This window comes from Camelina sativa, chromosome 14 (assembly GCF_000633955.1).
Source record: "Camelina sativa cultivar DH55 chromosome 14, Cs, whole genome shotgun sequence".
Lineage (NCBI taxonomy): Eukaryota > Viridiplantae > Streptophyta > Magnoliopsida > Brassicales > Brassicaceae > Camelina > Camelina sativa.
In genome coordinates this window covers 5163343-5174349 of record NC_025698.1, presented here as the reverse complement: position 1 = coordinate 5174349, position 11007 = coordinate 5163343, and the positions used below count along the sequence as shown (strand labels likewise).

The 11007-nt window shown below is 42.7% G+C and overlaps 1 pseudogene; it reads left to right on the top strand.

The window, feature by feature from the left end:
* Positions 7416–10863, top strand: LOC104739772 (annotated as a pseudogene).

The window sequence follows — 11007 nt, the reverse complement described above, 5'->3', positions numbered from 1 at the left end:
TCCGGTGGGCCAAGTATCATGGTTATTCGTCCTCGGGGAGGGGAATTGGCCCGCTCCGGGTTTTGCCCCCTCTGTCGCTTGGGAGGGCCAGGCAGTTCGTCTGCTTGGGGCGCCTCTTTTTGGTGGTTCACGAATGCTTGGTTGGCCGGCTGTTGGACTGCGTTAGGCGGTGCGTTGTAGCCTAGTCCGCCACCTGCACCGCGGCCTCCGTTAGATCGTCCGCCTCGCCATCCCCCACGGCGACCTTTGCCTCCGCGAACGCTTTTTGGCTGAAAGACAGATTCGACTTCGCCAGAGAGATACTTCCGGTACAAATAATTCTTCAGGTGGACGCACTCATGTGTGGAGTGACCGGGGGTCATGTGAAAGTCGCAGTAGAGTTCCTTCGGGTCAGACGGCTGCTTGTCTTGTTCGTCCGCCTCGGAGACTGCGTGGATGACGCCTTTTTTCGATCCTGAGGTTCGTGGTGCTTGCGGGGTTCGTGATGTTCGACCCGGTTTTTAGCCTTGGGGGGATGCGACGATTGTTCGTCGTTAGTTTTCGCGGCTATTTGAGCCTCTTCTTCCTCATCGAGCACGAATCTGGAAGCTCGATGCAGTGCGTCGTCAAGGTACTTGGGTTCCCGGATGTTGAGGTCCTTTCGTAATGGTGATCCAGGGATCAGGCCCTTTCTGAAGGCTGCCATTGCAGCGTCCTCCGGGAAGTTGACCTTTGTTAGCTTCTCCTTGAATCTGTTCAAGAAACTGGCGATGGGCTCTCCTCGTTCCTGGGCCATCTCCCAGAGATCCGAACTTGTCACGCCTCGTTCGATGAGGATTCGGTAATTCTTGAGGAAAGCCTTGGACAACTGGTCGAAGTTGTCGATTGAGTTCGGCTCGAGCCTTGTGAACCATACCAAGGCAGGGCCGGAAAGGCTATCGACGAATAGCTGACAGCAACCGGCGTCCCTCTGTTCGTCGGTGAATCGTGCTTTGGACATGGTCGCCATGAAGGACGTCATGAACTGGACCGGATCTTTGTCTCCCTGATAGATTGGAAGCTTCAGGTTGACATTCGGTACGGCAGCCCGCATTATCCTTTGAGTGAAGGGTGATTGCCGAGTCACCTCGACAATTCTATCAATCTCCGGAGCCGTGCTGATAGCCCGATGGAGGAGGGTGTTCATGCCGCTGATCTGCGACTTAATTTCTTCGAGTTCGAAGCAAGGTCCGGGGTTCATGAGGCAGGCGACCGGGGCGGCCGAGCTCTCGTGTCTCCGCGAATTCGGATTCGTCGGTCGAATACTCGACGTGGTGTGAGGGGGAGGATTCCTCCTCTCGAATTGTGCATCCGAAAAGTCGAGACGACGAGTGAGACCGCCCAAGTTTGGCGATTGTCCGGCAGAGACTTGCGATGGGGTTGTCTGGGTTACCACGGCGTCGACTCTGCGATTGGTATGGGAGATCATCTGGTAAATCTCTTTCGTCATGGAGCCAAACAAGATCTTGAAGTCCTCCATGGAGATGACCTGCGGGTTCTGGACTGCCGGTGTGGCATGAACAGGGAGGTTTCCGTTCTGTGCGCCGAGCTGCTGCTCCGTGACGCGCGCATCCTCCTCGTTGCGGGGTTGTTCATCGGTGAACTCTGTGTCGAGGTTGACTAGCTCTACTTGAGTTCGCCCCGCTTCCTGGCTGGTCTCCCCTTCGGATCTGATCCCGACTGGGAGTTCGGCGGAGGTTTCGGCCGGGTTTGTCGTTGCGCTGACGTGGTGACGAGAGTACACGGCGATGGCCGGCCTGGTCGAAACGCCACCTTGTGTTGCGACGCTATCCTGAGTGGATGCAACGCCTGTGAGATCGGGCATGCCGGAGGTTGTGCGGTTTGCTTCTTGGATTTCGTTGTTGGTGATGGAAGACATTATTGTAGGGCTTTTTAGGGAGATGTTCTTAGAGAGTAAGTTTTCTAGAGACGATTTGCGTCCCCACAGACGGCGCCAATTGTAGAAACTAGGTTTCCACAATGAATTTGTTTAAGGAGGGAAACAAATTCAATAGAGTTAACTCTCTAGAAAACAGATCTAAGCCTTTGAATTGAAAGTAAAGAAGTAGAATTCAAAAAAATTAGGGTTTATTGCCAAGAATAAGAGGAGAACTCGATTATTGTCTTTTATTCTCGATGCCTTACAATGGAGAAGTCTCTCCTTCTTTATACATGTTCTAAGATTACACAATATATTAATTTTCCTTAGCGGACGAAGTGAGATATGGAAAACTGCCTTATTGCTTCAGTCGGCCGCCATGCCGAAGTGGAAGTCGGCTCCTTCTTCTTCAAGGCTATGCTTTGGCCGAACTGACTTCTTGTTGACCTAATCAAGCCCTTAACCGATTTCCCGGTTAAATCATCAATTAGTATTTCTAGTTTAGCTCGGTATGTCGGGGCTGCTGAATCCCGCACCAACAAAAAAAAAGGCTTGGTTGGTATTAGTAACTTAGTACTAATTAATAACTTAACATGCATACGAATAAATTTATGTATGCAATTATACTTCTTTCTGGTGTATGCTGTCTTCTCGTTCGTCTTTCATTTTTTGATAAAGAAGGAGACAATTGTCTCAAGCAGCATTGATTATATAAGGTTAAGGTGCTTTTAGACGTAACGTAAGTAAATTAACAAAAATCAACATCTCGCTCGTTTTATTCGAGAAAATTGTTTTTTTTATTCGCCTCACAAATTCCACGATCTAGTTATTACTATGTCGCCTCTCAGATTGATTTATAAATCATATTTACAATGTAACCATATCCATACAATATTGTTTATTATAGTATAGATTAGTTAATATTTACGCTTAAGCATATATGCATGGTTATTTTGTTGATTCTTAAACGTAAGTTTTTTTGTTTTAAAAAGGAATTGATTATAAATAAGCAAATTGAACTTAAGTTGCAATTATATTGTCTCAGTCAGTCATAAATATGAACACAATCAAGTGTTGTATATATAACTTTTTGAGTGAGTTTTTCACAATCTTATAATCCACTCTCCGTAGTTTATGTATATGTAAAGTCACTTAAGCGAATAATTATAAACATAGCTAGATCTCGTCTAGTTCAAACTCTAACCGACGAAGAAGAAAAACTATAGTTGTGTATATAGATTCTTTGTACTTTCTTTCAACTATTCTGATTTTCGCTTGGGAAAACCATCTAAAAACAGATTTAAATTATTTAATACCAGAATAGCCAATTAGAAATTTTTGTATAATTTTGTGTTTAAAAAAAAATAGATTGAGGAATTTCAAACTGTTAACTTCTCAAACCAACATCGGGGGGCTTGTTTCAAGCCGTATAAGGCTTTGTGAAGACGACATACCTTGTTAGGATGAGCGGCACCAAAACCGGGAGGCAGTTTCATGTAAACTTCTTCTTGAAGATCACCATGTAAGAACGCATTGTGAACATCTATTTGATGGATTTCCCAGTTTCGTTTGGCGGCGACATCAAGAAATAAACGAACGGTCCCCATCTTTGCAACCGGTGCAAAGGTTTCACCATAATCTTCACCTTCTTTTTGTTTGTTACCAAGTGCAACAAGACGAGATTTATACCGTTCAACCGAGCCATCTGAATTATGCTTGATTTTGTAAACCCACTGACACCCAATAGCTCTTTTACCTGGAGGTAAATCCACAATCGACAAAGTCTTGTTAGTGTCCTGCGCATCAATTTCAGTAGTCATAGACTGATGCCAGCGTTTGTCGACCACTGCCTCTTTATACGAACGGGGATCACGAGCAGTTGCAATGGCGGTCATATAAGCAACGTGAGACCCAGAAAACCGCCTCGTTGAATCGTGATTGGAGATTGGATAGTGGACCGAATAAGAAACGGCACATTCAGCGGAGTTGACGACATAGTCTTTCAAAGTCACCGGTGGTTCTCGTCTTCGTTGACTCTGCCGAGGAGGAGGCAAGACTGTCGGAGCAGCAGCAGCAGCGGATGTTGGATTTTGTCAGGGAGGTTGTGGTGGGGGCAAGGGAATCGGCACCGGAGAAGGAGAGGATGTCGAGGAAGTTGTTGACGGAGAACCAGGTGAATTAGATGCAGTCGGAGAGGAAGGCTCGTGAATCTGCGACGGAGAAGGGTGAGGATCGGGAGAGAGTGGAGCTGGTGTGACAGTTGGGCCAGAGCCCAGTGAAGATGGGCCTAATGCTGTTAATGGACTGATTTGTGAGACAGGCTCAGTTTCTGTAGACGGGCCAGAAGAAATAGAAGCCCATAACTGTGGATTGTCTTCTTCGTTCACGACTGTGGCCAACAACGGAGACTGAAAAAAGAAGGGGAATTCAGCTTCTGAGAACAACACATCTCTAGAGACAAAAAAATCTTGTGCATCGATATCAAATAATCTCCACCCCTTCTGACCGTGAGGATAACCCACAAAAACACATCTCCTACTTCTCGACTCAAATTTGTCACCATGACGTCGTGGATTATAAGCATAACAGAGACTACCAAAAACACGTAAGTGTTCATACTGTGGGGGCTTCTTATGAAGACGTTCATACGGAGTCTGATTGTTGAGCACAGGAGTTGGCGTCCGGTTGATTAAGTAAGCCGCCGTGAGAACACACTCCCCCCAAAACTCTAAGGGAAGATGAGCTTGAAAACGTAACGCTCTCGCAACATTGAGGATGTGCCGGTGTTTTCGTTCAACTCTCCCATTCTGCTCCGGCGTATAAACACAGGAACGTTCATGAACGATTCCCTCATCTTGAAAATTTTTTGTCATAGACAAAAACTCCAAACCATTGTCACTACGGACGGTGCGAACGGTTTCACCAAATTGGCGTTTCGTGAAAGCGAGAAAATTTTTTAAATGCCGAGCAACCTCTGTTTTATCGACCAACAAATATAGCCATACACCCCTTGAGTAGTCATCGACGATTGTAAAAAAATACTTAGCTCCACAATGAGATGTGGTACGGTAAGATCCCCATAAGTCACAATGTATCAATTCAAAGATGCGCTCAGTTTTATTCAAACTTAAGGGAAAAGACTGTCGAGTTTGCTTAGCACGAAGGCATACATCACAAGCTTTATTCAAATGCATAGAAGAAACAGAAACAGCAGGAAGTTGACACACAATTTTCGCCGAAGGATGTCCCATACGACTATGCCACAACTCATTATCTTTCTCCTCCTTCGTAGTGACAGCAGCCGCGAACTCCATACCAAGAAAATAAAATGTGCCACCCGCTCTAGTACCCATCCCAATCACCATCCTCGAAGTGCGGTCCTGGACCACAAGGAAGTGATCAGACATTTGCAAAACACATCTATTCTCATCCATCAATTGACCAATTGAAATCAAATCAGAGTGAAAGCCTTCTACATAAACACAGACTTCATGACCAGATCAGACCCTAAATGAACTGTCCCTTCCTTGACAGAAATTCGTTCTCTACCATCAGCCAAAATAACTAAAACTGGAGCCATCTCACGTATATTCGTCAAAACAGCTAAGTTCCCTGTCATCTGATGAGAAGCCCCCGTATCCATAATCCAAGAAGGAGAGTGAGACTTACCAGTCAACTTTTCTGTGGAGACTCCCTTTCCAGCATTAAGGATCTTCTTAATGGTTTGCCACTGATCATCGGTCAACCCGCTAACACCATCACGATCCTGATCGGTGACCACGTGATTAGCTTGTTGAGATGTGTCGATGTTCGGAACAGTCACACAATTGGCATAAGCTTGACCACGACCTCGACCTCCACTAGAGCTTGCTCCTCCACGACCACGATTCTGCAAAGATCGGCTACGTGGACGATCACCCCACCATTCGGGATATCCAATGACCGCATAGCACCGGTCTGAGACATGTCCAGTCCTGTTACAGTGTTTGCATACAACAATCTTATCCTTGTCATCATTCCGAGATTGTGAGTACCCAGTACGAGACCGTAGCTGAACAGCGAAAGCACTAGCTTCTGTCTGAATCTCTAATGCCTTGGTGCCATTCAAAATCACATCTTCCTCTTGTCTCACGAGGTTATACACCTCCTCCAAGGATGGAACCGGGTTGCGAGAAAGAAGACTCGAGCGCACCGTATGGAACAGAGTATCATCAAGTCCAAAAAGAAACTGTTGAACCTTGTCTTCCTCTCGATCACGTTCCTGGATTGTTGTAAGGTCACAGTCACATTTGCCACATTTGCAGACTCTCAAGGGACGAGAAATCGCCATGTTATCCCAGATCTTTGTCAACTTACCATAGTAAGTCTCAATAGACAAACCCCGTTGTTTGCAGCCTGCAAGTTCGACCTTAATCTGTTGTAGTCGTGGTCCATTCATCACGNATTCAAAATCACATCTTCCTCTTGTCTCACGAGGTTATACACCTCCTCCAAGGATGGAACCGGGTTGCGAGACAGAAGACTCGAGCGCACCGTATGGAACAGAGTATCATCAAGTCCAAAAAGAAATTGTTGAACCTTGTCTTCCTCTCAATCACGTTCCTGGAGTGTTGTAAGGTCACTGTCACATTTGCCACATTTGCAGACCCGCAAGGGACGAGAAATCGCCATGTTATCCCAGATCTTTGTCAACTTACCATAGTAAGTCTCAATAGACAAACCCCGTTGTTTGCAGCCTGCAATTTCGACCTTGATCTGCTGTAGTCGTGGTCCATTCATCACTGAGAAACGTTTCTGCAAGTGATCCCAAAGATCCTTTGCCACATCACGATGGGAGATGTTGGACTTAAGCGCAGGATCAATGGTCATCTTGATCCAAGACACATGGAGTGCTTGGATAGTCCACCAGTCTTCAAGATCAGCAGATCCTTCTGCAGGCCTAGGAATTGCTCCCGTAAGAAAACCAAATTTTTTGCGAGAACAGAGTGCCGTCTTCATTCCGCAAGCCCACTCGTCGTAGTTGTCTCCCTTCAACAATGGATGAGAGATGACAGCCCCTGGATTATCAGCAGAGGTCAAATCGTAAGGTGAGATCGTCCGCCTCACTTCAGTCGTGTTCACGGCATGATTACCGTTCGGGTTCGTCGGAGGATTAACACCGTCCACCATCGTCGTTCAAAGAAAACAAAAGAAACGTTTTTGTTTATAGGAAAGGTTCAGGCTCTGATACCATGAACAAATAGAGGATCCAAAAATTTTCTATGTTCTTGATGTTCGATCTTTACACATATATATAAACACAAAAAATGACAATCTGTACAAATCATATCTCTGCATATTAAGGAAACTAAATCACTCAGCTGATCTCAAGAGAATCACGTCCAACTTGATGACCAAGTCTTCTTAACCATGAGTAAACCAGAGAATAACCGGATCCATCTCCAACAAATTAGACTGTGATAACTTGGTCAGCAGTCGTCATCACTCGTCGTCACTCGTCACTCGTCACAAGAAGGAATCATAGAAAAGTCGAATGAAGGCTTCTCCAAAAGACGACGGTACGTAGTAGCCTCTCTAGTTTACAGTCCTCACATTATGTTAGGGGTCTTATCTTCTTCCCCTTTCTCCCTTCTCGCATTGCTCTCTCTATATATATTACGACACAACTGTGTGTTTTTCAAATATTCCGTAGCCTACTCAAATAAATTGAGAGCAAACAAAAAAAAACATGAAATGTCAATCTCTTTGATCTTTACTTCTCTTGTATAGAAAGATAAGACTCTCTGTAGGAATTTAGGGATTTTCTTTAAAATTAAGCTCTATGGCTCTAGCAGATCAGAAGGATTTAGAGGACACCTCGACGTGGGCAGTAGCTGTGGTTTGCTTCGTCTTACTATTTATTTCGATTGTCATCGAAAAATCTATTCACAGAATTGGAACCGTAAGTCTCTTGGAGTTGTTCCCTTCTCTGTTTATGTTTGGTCATTGCTCTAATGTGTTTCATTTGTTTACTTCTTCTCCTATCACTATCATTACTAAATCTGTAAATAATTAAAATCTCTTTTCCTTTTTTTTTTTAAATACCTAAACAGTGGTTAAAAAAGAAGCATAAGAAGGATTTATATGAAGCTCTTGAAAAGGTCAAAGCAGGTAACTGAAAAAACTAATCTGTTTTCTACTTAACTAACTTCATCCTTTATTGACAAGCTTCTTATCTTTCTTTTTTACCCACTTAACTTCACCATTATTTATTAACAAGCTTCTTGTATCTTCTATTATACTTAAAACTTGATTCAGAGCTTATGCTGCTGGGATTCATATCACTACTCCTCACAATTGGACAAACACCAATCTCAAATATCTGCATACCCAAGCATGTTGCATCGACAATGCACGCTTGCAGTGCTGAGGCTGCCCGACGAAAAGCTGAAAAGAACAAGGGAAAGAAAGAATATGGATGTGGAGAAAATTCCGGTCGAAGACTTCTTCATGAGTTAGCTGAATTTTATATCCCTAGACGAAGTTTAGCCGCCAAAGGTCTCGACGAATGCACAAAGAAGGTAACTAATAATTAATCTCCCATATATATATATATATATATATATCNTATATATATATATATATATATATAAATATCATTCTCGGCTTGTTACACCGATCGAGTTTTGATTGCGGTTGATGAATTTTCTCAGGGACAAGTGGCTTTTGTATCTGCTTATGGAATCCACCAGCTCCATGTTTTCATCTTTGTTCTCGCAGTGGTTCATGTTATTTACTGCATTGTTACTTATGGTCTCGGAAAGTCCAAGGTAACATTTCTTGTGATTTCCAGCAGTGGCTAAAGCGAGAATCAAGAAAGATTATATTACATACATGTTTTCTTGAGTATTGCAGATGAGGATGTGGAAGCCGTGGGAGGAGGAGGCAAAGACAATAAAGTATCAGCTTTCCAACGGTGTGTAAATATAAAATATGAGTGTTGGACAAAAACTAAATACCGGAATGGGAAGTGAATAATTCTTGTTGTGCTTGTGCAGATCCTGCGAGGTCGAGGTTTGCGAGGGACACAACTTTTGGGAGAAGACATCTCAGTATCTGGAGCAAGACGAGTGTTACACTATGGATTGTGTGTTTTTTCAGACAGTTCTTTGGATCTATCACCAAAGTTGATTACTTAACACTAAGACATGGTTTTATCACGGTAAGGAATTTATTATTTTTTATCTAATGTTTTATTATATTTTTATCTAATGTTTTATCTTAACACTCATGTCGCAAGACAAATAATCTTAAATTCTTAACTAAACTTTATAGGCGCATTTCGCTCCACGTAACCAATCAATTATTACCTACGATTTCCGTAAGCATATTCAGAGAACATTAGAGCAAGACTTCAAAACCGTTGTTGAAATCAGGTTTGGAATCTAATTTAGATATTTGCATACCTGTATATATAGAATCAGTTTTTTTTTTTGTATAGTCTGAGCAAAGCCAATTTGGATATTTTGTCTTAACGTTTTCCAACTTTATGCAGTCCGGTTATCTGGTTTGCCGCTGTGCTATTCCTCTTGACCAATACAACTGGTACTGTTCATAGCTTACCGCAAAAATTACATCTTAGCTGTATCAATAGTCTGACATCGGTTTGTTCTTTGAAACAGGATTACATTCTTACCTCTGGTTACCATTCATTCCACTAGTCGTAAGTACAATTAATATACCGATAAACAAACATTTTTTTCGGTTTTGTCTCTTTTGCCGCCAGTTTTTAACAGAATGAAAATAACTTCAGGTAAGTCTAATCGCCGGAACAAAGCTTCAAGTGATAATAACAAAAATGGGTCTAAGAACCCAACAGAAAGACGATATGGTGAGAGGCGCCCCAGTGGTTCAGCCTGGTGATGACCTCTTCTGGTTTAACAACCCACGTTTCTTTCTTTTCCTTATCCACTTGGTCCTTTTTACGGTACAATACTATATCCTTCACCGCTCGTTTACGGTAGAATATTAAACTCATGAGAATCAAAATTTCTTGATCACTTTGCAGAATGCGTTTCAACTTGCCTTCTTTGCTTGGAGTACTGTAAGCGAGCCATTTCATTTTCTTTACAAACGTCGCTGTCTCATGCCATACTAGTTGTTATGTACATAAATTTTCGATATTTGCAGTTTGAATTCGGCCTCAAGAATTGTTTCCATGAAAGCATTCCAAATGTGGTCATTAGACTTGTAGTTGGGTAAGCAAACATAATCTTGACTGTTGACTGTGAGAATTTGTCCTTTTAAGTTTTAACTGACAAAGTAGAATAATTAACCCTTTTCCCCTTTTTCTTTTATAAATCTTGCAGAGCTTTTGTACAGATACTTTGCAGCTATGTGACTCTTCCACTCTAAGCGCTTGTTACTCACGTACGTAGTACACAAACCTTATAATGTTACGTCCATACCAGATCTTGGATATATGCATGATGTTTTTTAGTTTTTTTTTCACATTGTGTTTGATAAAAAAAAAATGTGTGTAGATGGGTAGTCAACTGAAGCCAACAGTATTCAATGAAGAAGTAGCCACGGCATTAGAGAAGTGGCATCACACGGCGAAGGACCAGACTAAACACGGAAAACACTCGGAATCAAACACACCTTTCGCTAGCCGTCCAGCCACACCATTACATGAATCATCTTCAAGCCATCTCCTTCACAATGTCAATAAACAGAGCGTTGAAAGACACCCAAGTTCTCATGAACACGACCACTCTTGGGATCCTGAGTCTCAACACCAAGAAGCTGAAACTTCCACACATAATCCTCTTGCCCATGAAAGCTCAGAGAAAAAGAAGCCGGTTCTTCCATCTGAGGAACTTCCTCCTGTGAGGACTAGCAAAAGCTTCAGCAATTCTTCTTTTAAGAAATGATGATTCTTGATCTTGCGTACAGTGGGGAATTATAATAATGTTTCTATTAATTAATCATATTGTTGCATGCATCTGTTCATCATATCTGTACAAGCTGTTTTCGAATATATTTTATAAGTACTTTTGTAGTATAATAATTGACTAACAAAATAAACTAAAAATCTAGGATATTAACAACAAGAAGGAAAAAAAAAGGAA